Genomic DNA, 15,181 nt, shown 5'->3' with positions numbered 1-15,181 from the left:
CCGCACTCACCAGGTCTGCTTCTTGGCCTGCCCGCCCCCACTAAGGCGAGAAAGTTGAGGGCCACCCCCTCCTCTGATCGAGGTGTGCCTTCCTGGCCTCTGGCTGCTGCAGCAGCTTCCCAGTAGAGCTTGGGGAAAAGGGAGCACCTCAAACCCATGCAGCAGAGAGAGCCCTGTTTCAGTTCCCTGCAGAGCTGTGGGTTCAAGCCTTGTTAATGAGCAACAGGGGGACTCTGCAGCGGGTCACCTTTCAGCTACACCCTCTTGGTCCGTGACCAGCCCTTTCCTTTGATGTTATTGATGTTATTTATGTTATTAAGCTGCAGCAAAACAGATAGGGCGAGACTAGGTCCAGGTGTCCAAGCCTGGTTGGGGTCTGAATACTGAAGGATGACCGATTTAGGAAGGGGACGGGGAGTGGACTGGACACTGGTCCAGCTGCGGAAAAGGCAGCCCTGAATGAAGTGTGAGGGCACAGCTGAAGCTCCAGCTCTCCTTCCACTCCAACCAGGCCCCCTGCCCAGGGTCTCCGCCCAGCCTGGGCCATCCCTTCCCCTCAGTTCAAAACAGCAACTGCGCCCTCCAGTCCCTCCTCTGAGGCCTCTTCCCCAACTACCCAAAGCCTCTGCACACAGGACTGGACCTGCCATTTCTTGGTACCACTCCTTTAATGTTAAAAATGACGACATTGCAAGGCGGTGTGTGATTACCTTCTCCAAGGAGTGAGCTGGGAAGCCAGGAGGAGCCCATGGAACCTGTGCAAGTAGGCTAGACCTTTGATTTTGCCCTTAACCTAGTGTCACTGCTCATTTCCAGGGCTCTCAGTCACCCTCCGGGTCTCAGCTCTGTCCTACACACCCCACCAGCTTGAACAGAAAAAACTTTCCTGTGCTAGATGGGATATAGATATACAAAGTCCCAAAGGGAGAGACCACCCAGTCCCCAGTCTGCAGGGTGGGCTGCGTTAACATATCTAAAGAACTAAGTGTCCTCCTGAAAGGGAGGGAGGGGTGGGAGTTGGGTGGGAGGGTCAGGGTACTGGAGGCCCTTACAGATTCCACAAAGGTGGACCTTTTTCTAAGACCAGCCCGGTGCACTGGGCAGCATTAACCCTGGCCTTGAGGTTGGGGCCTCAGCAACAATGGCATCTAGCTACACAGGGGGCTGTGAGCAATTGATTTTGCAGTCGCACTCATTCAAATCATTGAAATCATCCAAGCCTTCCCTTCCTGATTCCCAAGCTCACCAGACCACTTCTAGGCAGTGACATTTCTCACTTCAAATTAACGCACAGGTGTTCTGATTTGCCACACCTGTCCCGTGAGCTTAGTGAACAGGTGCGCCCTTGGGAAACAGGTTTGCAGCTTGGGCTGAAGTCCCTTCGTGGAGGTGAGGGCACACAGCTGGAGCTCTCCTTCACCTCACCCAACACTGCTGTCAGCCATCACCACCCACCGTCATTATGCCTGAGAAGCCAAGTAGACAGAGTCCTGCCCAGCAGACAGTAAACATTAGAAATCTTTGCTGAGCAAGGGATGGAATGAGGGATTGATCGATCTGTTCTAGGAAACGATGGATCCATTAGAAGGAATACACTCGTACTTTTTACTGCCACGACATCCATTTAAAAGACAGGCGACAGGAGGGGCAAGCACATAGGCTAGTCAAGCTTGCCGGCATGGCCAAGTCATTTGACCTCCTGGTACCTTACTACCTTCACCTGTAAAATGGGGGTATAATACTTCCCTCATAGGGCTGCAAGGAGGATCAAATAAAGGGACATTTGTAAAGCACCTACGGGGATGCATGGCACAGGGTAAATGCTATACAAGCGTTTACTATTATTATGTAAAATATAAAGAGAATTATAACAGAATGAGAGTTAAGAGCCAACTTTAAGAATTATTCGCTCATTATTTACATTAACTGTGCCTAATACCATACATTTTCTCCCAAGCAGAATGATTAAACCTTTTCTTCTTTCCCCTCTTTACAGTTGAAGGTATCAATAAACCATTGAAATTCTTTCCTGGAATTAATTAGGATTTCTCGAAGTTTTCTACAACTCCCCGAAGATTTGCTGAAAAACTTTTCTAATCTTGGTCCTAGATCCCGTGCTGTCTCTGCTGAAAGAAAAATAGCACTCCCTCTCTTAACAGCAGAACCGGAATAAACTTTCCTGACCTTAATGACAAAATTCTCCAATCCCAGCCCAGTGTGCAGGACACTGTCCTTGGAGAATGCACGCTCCTAGGCGGGAGTGTTGCGGGTAAGCTGAACACATGGACAGCTAGTTTTTAAGTCATTTTCTTTGCAGACCCACCTGTTCCTCTCAGGGGACAGGTATCAGCCATCTCTAGTGACACTTCCGCACGATGTACCATTGCCTCGACGCAAATGCGTTACGTCACTCCCAGCCCTCTGCCGCTAATGAGAACTGCTCGTTGCTGCGGATGAGGAGGCAAACAGGGAGCTCATTGCAACACATTTGTGGTAATTAGGCCCTTCCTGGGGTCCACATTCTGATGGGAGAAATGGATTGTAGGTGTAGACTGTGGGCCGGATGGAACATTCTGGCCGTGCAGGCAGACGATGCAACTATGCCCCCTCAATAGCGGAAAACACCCCCAGGCTGATTAGTTCAGGGGTTCATGTGCCCTGAATTCTCCAGGGTCTCCCCAGCGTCTCCCTTGAGGCCACGCCCATGTTCATGGGATGAGTGGCCGTCTACTGCTTGTTAGGTACAGTCTATTGCTTGAACATACAGTTCTCAGTTTTATCCTAAGCGGCCAGCCTTCCCAGCCACGGACATAATTTACACATCAGCCTCTTACCCAACTTCAGAGCCTGCTCAGTGTTCGAACTGAACATTTCTCATGGCTAACTTGACTTTCCCACCCAACATCAGAAATGAAGAAGAAGGAGCCTTCGATAGCAAACTACAGCCTGCCAGCCAATCACGTCCACTACCTGTTGCCTAAATAAAATTTTATTGGAACAAAGCCCCAGCCATTAGTTTATATATCACCGATGGCTGCTTTCCCGAGAAGGGGCAGGGTGGAGCGGTCCCAGCAGAAACTGTATAGCCTGCAAAGCTTAAAATATTTACTATCTGGCCCTTTAGAGAAAAGAAGAGAGGATGACAAAAGCCACCAGAGTATTTGTACCAGTTCCTGATGGCTTATGACTCATGGTTTAAATGGAACAGTAGCCTAGTGAGTTAGCAGAAGGGAACTTGGGTTCAAGTGCTGTTTCTACCAATGGCTCAGCTTTGAGAGGTCATGCAAGTATTTTCACCTCCCTGCTTTCATTTCATTCATAAAATAGGATTAGTCATGGGTGGCAAATGCATGACAAATAATTAGCTAATACTCCAACGTGTGCATTTTGAATGCACAACAGGAAGAACTGGCTATTTGTTTTCTGTGTATAAGTTAGAGTTATACACGATCCCTCCCTATTTGCTGTTCCTCCGCATTTGTGGCGTCAACCACATGGAACATGCAGAACTACAGTATTTACTATTGAAAAAAGTCCACATATAAGTGGACCCACGTAGTTCAAACTCATGCTGTCCAAAGGTCAACTGTAGTACCTATCATATTAGAACATTCTTTGGATGTGGAAAATAAACAATTCCTTATCCTCATTCTAACTTAAATTGTCCTATCTGTGTGTCCCTGGTATCTCCTATTTGTCTTATCATCTTCTCTTTTATAAAGTTGTGGGGATTTTTGATGTGGACCACCTTTAAAGTCTTTATTGAATTTGTTACAATATTGCCTCTGTTTTAAGGCTGTGAGGCATGTGGGATCTCAGTTCCTTGACCAGGGATCGAACCCACACCCCCTGCATTGGAAGGCGAAGTCTTAACCACTGGACCACCAGGGAAGTCCCTGTCTTATCATCTTTTAATACCTACTAATTAAGCAAAGCTAGAACGCAGCAAGGAAAGAATTTCAAGAAAAAAAGTCAACAACAAAGGTCAGGTCTTGGTATAAGTTATCACTCTTTGGGGAGGTATAGGTATGTAAGGTATAATAGCTGGCCTTTGATTTCAAACCACAAGCAGGAGGAAACGTTATTATAGTGAGCATAAGGGAGGGTGGTTATTTCTCTCTCTCTCTCTCTCTCTCACTCACTCAGACCCCAGTTTCCTCATTTATAACCCTCCAGAAAAGGCAACTAAGAGTAACTTTCTCTTTCTGACTTACTTCACTCTGTATGACAGACTCTAGGTCCATCCACCTCATTACAAATAACTCAGTTTCGTTCCTTTTTATGGCTGAGTAATATTCCATCGTATATATGTGCCACATCTTCTTTATCCATTCATCCGATGATGGACACTTAGGTTGCTGGCTATTGTAGGTCCTGGCTATTGTAAATAGAGCTTCAATGAACATTTTGGTACATGACTCTTTTTGAATTATGGTTTTCTCAGGGTATATGCCCAGTAGTGGGATTGTTGGGTCGTATGGTAGTTCTAATTTTAGTTTTTTAAGGAACCTCCATAGTGTTCTCCATAGTGGCTGTATCAATTTACATTCCCACCAACAGTGCAAGAGGGTTCCCTTTTCTCCATACACGCTCTACAAGCATTTATTGTTTGTAGATTTTTTTTTTAACATCTTTACTGGAGTATAATTGCTTTAAATGGTGTGTTAGTTTCTGCTTTATAACAAGGTGAATCAGTTATACGTATACATATGTTCCCATATCTCTTCCCTCTTGCGTCTCCCTCCCTCCCACCCTCCCTATCCCACCCCTCTAGGTGGGAGGAGGGGCATCTCTCTATATATGTATATGTATAGCTATACATATATATGTACAGGTATAGCTGATATATGTATATGTATAGCTGATTCACTTTGTTATAAAGCAGAAATTAACCCACCATTGTAAAGCAATTATACTCCAATAAAGATGTTAAAAAAAAAAAAGAGTAACTTTCTCTGCATCAACTTTCAACAGAAATGGGAATTCCCTGGCGGTTGGTCCAGTGGTTAGGATCACTTTCACTGCCGTGGGCCCTGGGTTCAATCCCTCGTCAGAGAACTAAGATGCCGCAAGACAAAAAAAAAAAAAACACTTTTATCAGAAATAACCTTCTGCCCATTCTAAGCCTCTGCATTCCTCAGCTTCCCAGAGTCCTGCCACTTGATAGATTACCTCATCCCTCACACACTCCCCTGGCTTTAGACATCTGTTTCTATGGTTATGGTAGAGCTTGCCTCTTGGAGTGGAAGGCAGTACAGAACAGACGTTAAAGATGTTGCTTCGGGGCTTCCCAGGTGGCGCAGTGGTTGAGAGTCCGCCTGCCGATGCGGGGGACACAGGTTCGTGCCCCGGTCCGGGAAGATCCCACATGCCCCGGAGCGGCTGGGCCCGTGAGCCATGGCCGCTGAGCCTGCGCATCCGGAGCCTGTGCTCCGCAACGGGAGAGGCCACAACAGTGAGAGGCCCGCGTACAACAACAACAAAAAAAGATGTTGCTTCGAAGCAGATGGACTGGGGTTTGAATCCCAGCCTCTTCTACTCCAATGACCTGCTCCCGTTACCTGTCTTCTGAGCTCAAGGTCCCCACCTGTAAAATGGAGGCGATGAGTACCTACACTTCAGGGTGTATCATGAGCCTCAACGAGGAAAATGTCTGTGAAATGCTTTTTGCACTGGAACAGGCACCAGGCAAGGCTCAATCCATGGAGCTGCCATCCTTGTTTGCTTGGGGTGCGGGGACATTAGGCTGAGTTAGTGCAAGTCAACCGCAGCTTATTTTTTTCCACCAGGTGAGAGGCACTTCCTTAATTTAATTATATGACTAATACAGAAACTCTTTTCCCGGTTTGAGCACAGCCCCAGGTTCCTAGAGGACCAGAGCCCTGGAGACCAATAGTGCCCAGGGATCAGGGCTTCAGCAGCCCATCTGCTGTCTGGCTCCCCGGGAGAGCTCCGGTCCTGCCAGCCCTGCAGCAAAATCCCCAGTGTCCTCAGAAGAGACAGAGCTGCGATCTCTGTGTCCTGAGCTGGAGCCCTAGGAGGCCTCTCCGCAAGCCGTTCAGAGGACGTTCAGGACAGTTCTCAGACTCGCTCAAGGGCTCAGCACGAGTTTAAAAAAAAAGAGTTGGGTCTAGAACCCAGTTCTGCTCACTTCTCTTTCTCTCTTTCCTCAAAGCCACGTTTAAAATATATATATATATATATATATATATATATACACACACACACACTATATATACATATAGTATATACAGTATATATAATAAGTTGTCACTGCAAAAAACTTGGAAACTAGAGAAAAATAAAAAGGGAGGAAAAGCTCGTCTATAACTTCACTGCCCAAAGCTTCTACACCTTGTTAATTCAGACAGTCTTCCAGAGTGTTTCTATTCATATGATGAAAATGAGATCCTGTAAATATACTTTGTACCCTGCTTTCTTCCACTTCACAATGTATGAAGTCTGTTTCTACTACAAAAGTTTGAGCTTCGGGTGGGCTTGAGACTGTATCATGGCACCTGCTGTGTGCCTGGCACACAGTAGTAGGCACTCAGTAAATGGTCGTGGCGTGCCCGTGTGACACTGTGATGACCAATGGCTTAGCCACCCTCATTCTACTGGACACTTAGCTTATCTGCTCCTATGAACAATGTCAGATGAACAGCCTTATTCAGGCATCGTGTACAAAGCTCTATGTCCTTGGAATGAATTCCTAAAAGTGGAATCACTGGGTCAGAGTATTCACATTATAAGGCCTTGGATCCCTGTTGCCGATCTGCTCTCCAGAAAGTCAATCCTAATTTATATCCTCCACTGGTGATACAGAAGAGTGAAAAGCACAGTATTCTCCATAGAGTAACTATGTGAGTTAAGAGGAAACTGTAGAATCCCTCAGTAGGTATTTTAATAAGGAACTGAGGGCTGGAATTGAAGTGCATTCAATATCTAGCAGCCCCACACAGTATAGAGTTTCCTTCTGAACTTTCACCAGCTTCCCCCTCCAACATCCTCTACCATGTGGCACCTAATATTGCCACAAGGGAAATTATCAACTCCCTACCATCCAAACAGATAACTCTACTAGGAAACGCCCCCAGGAACACAGGAGGTTTCCTAGAACGCAGCACAAAAAAATCCAATCTTTCCCTATAAACAGTGACCCACACCCAATCTGTGTCTCTGGCACCAAGTGTGTTTTGCTTGAGCTTGTCTATAAATATCTGCAGTTTAAAGTAAATGTCCACAGTGGTTTCCAAATGTCTTTTTGATTACACGCATGCATTAAAGATACACAGCTAATCTCAAAAACACACTTTTAATATGTGTTTCTGAGAAAAAGTTCTGTTCTTCCTAATCTAAAATCACCAAAATAAATTCCAAATGAATGTATCTATCCATGTTTTAACTGATCCCCCCCACCCCCCCGTAGGTCAAGGAGGTCATTTGTGGACATGAAAACGGAGGTGTGTAGATCTGATCCAGAAAGCCCCAAGCCCACTCTCTCCACAGAGCCAGTGTTCATTCGGAAACTAGCAGGGGTACCTTGGCAATGAAGAGGGTCCAGTGTCTACAGGCGCTCTCTCTGCCTGTCCCCACCACGCTGGACACGAAGACCCTCGTGATACGATGTGATGATGAGCTTGATTTGCTGGCCCCTCCTCTCTCTCCCAGTCCTCTACCTTCTCTCTTCCCACAATGCCAAGAGTTGACTGTACGGGGAAATCACTAGCTTCTCTCCAAGGCCTTTTCAGACAGAGCAAACTAGGAAAAAATATTTATACTCTTTTTTTTTTTTTTTTTTTTTTGTTGTTGTTGTGTTGGGTCTTCATTGCTGTGCCCAGGCTTTCTCTAGTTGTGGCGAGCGGGCGCTACTCTTCATTGCGGTGCGTGAGCTTCTCATTGCAGTGGCTTCTCTTGTTGTGGCACACGGGCTCTAGGGCACGAGGGCTTCAGTAGTTATGGCTCGCAGGCTCAGTAGTTGCAGTTCGCGGGCTCTAGAGCGCAGGCTCAGTAGTTGTGGTGCAGGGGCTTAGCGGCTCCGCAGCATGTGGGATCTTCCCGGACCAGGGATTGAACCCGTGTCCCCTGCGTTGGCAGGCGGATTCTTAACCACTAAGCCACCAGGGAAGTCCCAATATTTATATTCTTAACAAAAGAAACTCTAGATTCAAATCCCACCTTTGTCCCAGAATTACTGTGTCAGGTACCTTCTGTGTCTTCATTTCTGAATCTTCAAAATGGGTGGGGTTTTTTCCCTGCATCTCCCTTGTGGGTTTCACGAGAACTCTGCAGAGAACTGAAGCATAAACATTTTTCACGTGTTCCCGAGAGGCAAAGCACCTCTTTAAATTCAAGGTGTTCCTTTGTTAATTACTTCTGCTTTCTTGACTTAACCATCAAGCACAACTCTTCTACCCAAATCGTCCCCATTCCTTAGTTTCTGATGGCAATGTTATCAAGGTATCTCCTACCCTTTGAACCATCTCTGATGTTTTTTTAAAAATATCCATGTGGCTCTTCACAATCAATTAATATTAGCTACTTTTTACCTTATATCCTTTTCCTATAAACACACACACACACTCACTCACACAATATGGAAGTCCAGATTCTTTTCTTTGACTCAAAATAAACCACAGGCCTCCAGTACCCAACAGCTAAAAATCACAAAGTCCATGTCTACATTTATCCATGAAAGAAAATTTAATAGTTCAGCATGTCACACAGCAAGTCAATCAGAGGACTGAGAAATCAACACAGAAGTTCCGCGGTCTGTGTTTTCTCATGATAGGAACAAGACAGAGTTTATTTGAGAAGGAAATGCCAAGGTGACATTTGGAATTACCACGTTTGTGGGGGCAGGAGGCCAAGTTCTAGGGCATTTTGCTTTCTCTTTTGGAGCCGTGGCTTTGCCGGATCCACACCCCCATATGCACACAATTCAGCCAACTCACCGTGGGAGCCCGATAGCCTTTTGCCCAAAGACTTCTCCTCCGGCCACCAAAAGGGACTTTGCCATCAGGAGGCCTCTTGGGGAGAGAGGAATAGAGGAATAGACCAGGGGGGCCAGAGGGGGAACTGAGTGGTCCAGCAGGGGGACATAGCAGAGGACCAAGATGAGAGCACCCGTCACTAGAGGCATACTCGCCACGTCCCCTTGTTCTGAAGCCCCTGACGGTGCTACCTTGACAGGAGGATCTGCTTGTTGCATGGGGGCAGAGCCAGTGGCCCCCATCCACTGCATCCACTACCCTGTGTGGGCAAGTGCTCTGAACCCACGCTGGGCAGGGGAGTCACCGGGCAGCTTCTGACACTCCCTGCTCTTGCATTACGGAGCCAGGGGATGGCAGGAAAGAAACTGCTCTAAGACAGCTGCCTGTGACTGTGCCCACCTATGGACCCAGCTCTAGTCCATTTCATGGGGCCTTCGCATTCTCCCAACCTTCCCAGAAATGTTTCTAGACCAGGAGTCAATGAAATGTGTTCTGTAGGATGCATTATTTTACTAAGTCCTAATATCCTGCTTCATGGAGGGCCATGTCAGCCAAGAACATTATAAGTAATTACCCCTTTCAGTATCTGTCCACCGAGGTGCAGATCTGTAAAGGTCCCTGGTGGCCCACAGCTACCATCTGCACCTTCCCCCAGGTGCCTCGGAGCCCACGGCCCTCACTGGCAGGATTCCCTTCCCTCCTCCTCTTTCCTCACATCTTGGTTAACACGCTTTGCTGAAATTTCCACAGTTCCCTGGATCCCAACCCAATCCATCATAAGTCTGCCTTAGAGCTCGGTCCTTTTGGATGAGCCTGGGAACCACTCTGGACCTCAGTGTCTTTTTCTGACAATGGCGGGGCAGGAACAGCTCTTCTCCAAAGTTCTTTCTAGCTGAGAAAATGAATATTCTCTATTTTTCTTCTTAAAACTTTGCTCCCTGTGCCTTTGACAGAAATAACTTTCCAGTCTCGCCTGTTAAATGAATCTGGAACACTGAGCCTGCCAGAGAAGTCCCCCAGGGCTAGCCTTTCCTTCCTTGGTATCTGTGGGACATTGCATGGCCTGGAGGCAACATCCTCCCACCATAGGTTTAAAGAAGGATGTTTCAGTTTTGGAATTTGCAATCGGTGGGGCAGACCCGAAGAATTCTAAGGTCTCTTTCAGAGTGAAGAGCCCAGGATTTTGCAAGTGGAAAGCTCAAGCTAACCACCAAAGGTCAAGACAAAAAGAGAGAAAAGCCGGTGTTGACTGAACACCTCGAAGCAGACCCAAACTTTAGCTGCCTCTCATTTTGCTCCTGATGCCAGGATGCTGATGAAATCCACAGAGGTAGAGGGTGAGTGAGCCCGATCTCCACCATCAGCCCAGCCCTGGGGCGGTGGGGGGCGGGGAGGGGGGGGCGGCATCCGTGGCAACCAGCTCCTTTCAGGTAAGGCAAAGACCATCTGGCAACATTGTGCTCTGAACAGTCTGCATGGTTGTCAGGAAATGTAATGCCTCAAACCAGGACCCTAACCCTAAAAATGACCACCGGCCACCACATACTGCCACTGGGCCGAAAGTTCTGGAAATGGAACTTCTGGAGCATGTTATAACTTAACAAGGCTTTCCTTGGGCTGGCCTTTGGATTGATATGTTTTCAGCTCATCGTGTTACCTGTCAGTCATGTGTCACCATGCAGGTGTCAGCCTGAGCACAGGCCAGGAGGTATGGGATGCTGCCACATCTCTGTGTTCATTCTGGAGAATTACTGTAGCTTGAGGGTGACAGTCCCACAAGTTAAATCTTCATCATCCCTGCCTGCCTGTCTTAACAATGCAGATTCACTTTTTTATTTTTGAGTGTATTCACTCACTACCCATGTGAAAAAAATTGAAGGCTTGTGTGAGTATATTAAACGGTTTAAATGAAAAGAGCTTTTAAAAAACACAAAGTGTATTTTTGGAAGTCATCACTCAAGCATGGGTGGTTGGGGACCTTAGAGTGGCCAAAATCATTCATTTTTCTTAAGAGGACACTATTTCTTCACCTCCTACCTTGTCTAAATATCTCTGAATTCACTTGACACTCAAAAAAGGATCATTTTCATGGAGTGATTTCAGAGAGTAAGAAGCAGCCACACCTTAAAGCCCCTACCTGAAGTTCTTCCTCCCCCTACTGCCGTGTCCAAAATCTAGTACCCTAAATTCATACTAGTGTGTAAATTACTGATACCAAGGTCATCCCCTGGGACTGGCTGGAGAGAAAGCAGGGCTCCATGTGCCCCCAAGAGGTATAAAGGTGTGTTTTCAGGGTGTACCCTAAGGGGCAGGGAGGGAGAAAGGCAGAAAAACAGGCTGAGGGCACCCAGAACAAAGAGGCCACTGCACTATTTTCCCTAGAGTTGATCTTGCTTCTTCCTAATTTGGCTTTTAAAAGAGGGGCGTCCCGTAGCAGTGACCTTTCAAGGAGGGATAATTTATCCACCTGGGCTTAACTGGTGCCTGAGTGGAGCTGCTATGGAAAGGCGCCCTGGCCAAGCCCATTTCCATCTCCCCAGCACTCCTCGGGGATGGGGGGGAAGGAGCGCGGCTGAGACTGTCAGCGCCATCACAGGAGCATCACTAATGTGGACACAGGAGGTGCCGGCTCCTACTTCCCAGCCAGGTGTCCAGGCTGGCAAGGCCATCTGGGTTGGGAAATGTGTGTTCTAAAGCCTGCTGGGGGAAGCCCGTTTTGATGGGAAGCTCAGCTTAAGAATCAGCCGGCTTCAAGAAGCTTCCTCAACCTGGCCCCCTGTAAGATGGGAGGCCTTGGAAATCAGTTATTTCCCCTCATGGAGCCCTGAGAAGGCCAGTGCATCCACATTCAACAACCTGCAGCCAGGGTCCAGGAAACGAGTCAGCTCCAACAGGAAACCCTGGGGGAAAAATGCCGGGAAGGGCTAAGACTTTAGTTTCAGGTTTCCAAAAGCCTGCAGATATAAACCCAAAATGAAAACCTTTTAAGAAATGCCTATCTAAAATGGAACCACCATACCTTTAAGCTCTTTGTACCCTGACGGAAGAGATAACAAACATTAGAAAATGAACTTAAATTGTACCAGATCATAAGATTGCCTCTAAAAATCTTTAGCTCCAGGGAATTCCCTGGCGGTCCAGCGGTTACGACTCTGCGCTTTCACTGCCGAGGGCGCGGGTTCAGTCCCTGGCAGGGGAACTAAAATCCTGCAAGCTGTGCAGAGCAGCCAAAAAATTAAAATTAAAAAATAAATAAAATAAAAATATTTAACTCCAGGATTTAAAAGACCTGTAAAAACCCAACGGATGAAGATGTAAGGACACAGGCAGTCTCGTTCAATTGATGGGAATGTTAGTGGGTCCTATCATTTTTGGAGGGATATTTAGCAATATCTATTAAGTTTAAAATGCACGTCGGCTTTGACTCAGCAATTCTCCTTGTCGGAATCCATTGCCCAGAAATACACAGTTGTGCAAAAATATGCAGGTACAAGGATTATTTCAGCATTATTTATTATCGAGGAAAACTGTTTTAGAGGAAAAGAATTCCATGTCCATCAAAAAGGGATCAGTTAGCTAAATCCTGGTTCATTCATATAATGAAAACTCACAGCTTTTAAAAGAAAAAGGCTGACCATGGTGCTTATGGGAAAAGATGTTCAGAGAGAAAAGCACATTGCAAACCACGTATCAAGTCTGTTTTTTGTAAAATAGCATTAGATATATTAATATATGCATGAAAAAATCTTCCATGGGTGGATCATTAGGGACGTTAAACTTTCCTTGATAAGCACTTCTAAATTGTTAGGATTTTAACATTTATCTTTAACCTTAAACAATAACTTGTAATCAGAAGGGAAAAAATGAATGCCTCCATCTTCACGTTAATTATCTACAACCCCTTATCTTATCCTGGAGGGGGAGTGAGGACTGTGGTTGTTCTTGTATGTTCTAGAGAATGGTGGCTATGGGCTCTGTATTTTATCCCAGCAATTCCATTTGATAAATGGCTCAAAATCCCAACGCTTCAAATACTCTCACACTTAAGATATTTTGTGCTTGAGAAGTGGCCATTGTGATGAACAGAATGCACGACTGTGACTTGGGAATATCACCTTGGGCCAGTTTTCTTCCTGTGTCCCAACTTTTTCATCATAAGATAAAGGGTTTGAAGGGACCCTGACCAGACGCTCCATGGATGAAGTACTCAATCGGCATTTGTTGAAATACTGGAGGACAGAGACGGGGCCTGATATGGGGAAACGATGGGAAAAGGAACAGCTGAGAAAAGTCTTACCAGCATCATTGGGAGTTGGCGTAGAGTCAGCCAAGGGGGAAAGAACAAAAGGGTTTTGACGCAGGGGAAAGACAAGCACGTTTTTGAGGTTCTCAACTGGAGAACTGAATGTCTGTAAATATGTAGGTACGGTTTGAGTTGTCACACTAATGGGAGAAGGCAGGTGCTAGCAGCATATACTGGGTGGGGGCAGAGATGCTAAACTCGCCACAAGGAAAGGGACAGTTGCACCCCAGTTCCATCCATGCGGCCCATGGAGTAACATTGAGGGATGCCAGCCAGGCTGGTAGCCATCAGCTTCCTTCCCTGACACATGGCCCCAGGCTGGGGCTGGGTGCTGGATGGGTGGGTGGGTCTCGAAGGAAAGCAAGGAGGCAAGACCACTGGGATATCCACCAGACAGCCCACCTTCTGCAGCCTGTTCCCAAGTCAGCCTGAGTCATAAAACTGCAAACTGCCTAACTCCAAAATGGCCCATTCTGGATCTTTTATGATAATCGTACTTTCCCTTTAATAAACACTAATAACAAATTAAACCTCCCTGAAGGAGCCACATCTCTAGAGTCACGTGCCTGAATAAGTCCTAACCACAAGAGACTTTGGGCTCTGCAGTTCAAGGCCTTCCTATTACATTTTGGACCCTGGTCTCCCCCTTGCTTACTTTAAGTGGGGTCCCAGGTTCCACAGGGCACCGTTGTCTGATGTAAACTCCAAAAAACAGAGACCTGTCTACCTTATTCCTCACAACATCCCCAGCACAGAGAACAATGGCTGGCACATAGTAGGTGCTCAGTAAATATTTTAACAAATGAATGAAAGTGGAAACGGCATAATCTAAGGAGCGGGGTTAACTATTTATAAGCTGTGTGGCCTTGGGCAAGTCACTTAACCTTTCTGAGCCTTTGGTTCTTCATCTGTGAAGCAGAATAACAATAACCACCTTCTAGGGCTTCGGGGGAGACTGAAATGAGGTATGGGAGACATCCAGCATGGGCTTCTTAGTTCTCAGTAGGTTCTTGGAAAATGGGAACTAACACTGTGTCATTATTATTAATAACTCCAACTCACACCCTAGCCCACGCATCTCCTGCAGTCACAAGCATCACATAAAAGATACGCAGTTTGGTTCAGCTTGCCCTTTGTGAGCTACTAGTCAATAACCAACAAACACAGCAATAGCCTCTTCTTTAAACATGATGTTCTTCCAGTCTCCTTCAAAGAGCTGTACTCAGAGCATTATCAGTTGATCCATTGTTTCCAAAGACCTCCACGAAGCACTGTAAAGGTATACGTGCCAGAAGGACGTGAAGACCAGTCAAGGAGAACCAGCAGGTTTGTGGGCACTTCTGGTTCAGCCCTGGCCCAAACTGTTGAGGTTTGACTCTGATTTGGCCTCCTGATACCTGAGCCTGTTCCACTAAGGAAAATCCAACATGCCACAGTGGTTACAAGCATGGAGTTGGGAAACAGAAGCTAAGGTTCAAAGCCTGGGTCCACCACTCTTAACCGTATGACCTTGGGCAAGTTACTTAACTAACTGAAACCTCAGTGCTCTCATCTGGAAAATGGGGGACAAAAATAGTATCTACCTGGGGAAAGAGGGGAAGAAAGGAATAGATTGTGCTTCTCTTGGTTTTGTAAGAAATCACGGAACTCAATCAACCCATTTGCAAAAACCCCATGGAGACTATCTTTCTTATGTTTTCTATTTTTATTAATCAATCATCTTGAATCCTCTCTGAAGGGTGGAGGAAAGAGCTTGCTGGTGATACACTGGCTGTCTCTACAGGAACACGAGCAGAATGCTTGACACACAGTAGGTCTTCAATAAATGTATGTTGAATGACTGAATAAGTGATTCAGAAGTTGAAAAAGTCTGACAGTCCATCAT

The 15,181-nt window shown here is 46.3% G+C and overlaps 1 protein-coding gene across 7 annotated transcripts in view; it reads right to left on the bottom strand.

The window, feature by feature from the left end:
• FOXN3 (forkhead box N3) overlaps nucleotides 1–15,181 on the bottom strand; it is a 405,900-nt gene that overhangs the window by 258,907 nt on the left and 131,812 nt on the right. The window lies entirely within an intron of this gene.

Source organism: Pseudorca crassidens, chromosome 1 (genome assembly GCF_039906515.1).
Source record: "Pseudorca crassidens isolate mPseCra1 chromosome 1, mPseCra1.hap1, whole genome shotgun sequence".
In the NCBI taxonomy this organism is placed as follows: Eukaryota; Metazoa; Chordata; class Mammalia; order Artiodactyla; family Delphinidae; genus Pseudorca; species Pseudorca crassidens.
Note: the sequence above shows the minus strand (reverse complement) of the source record. Positions and strands in the feature narration are given on the sequence as shown.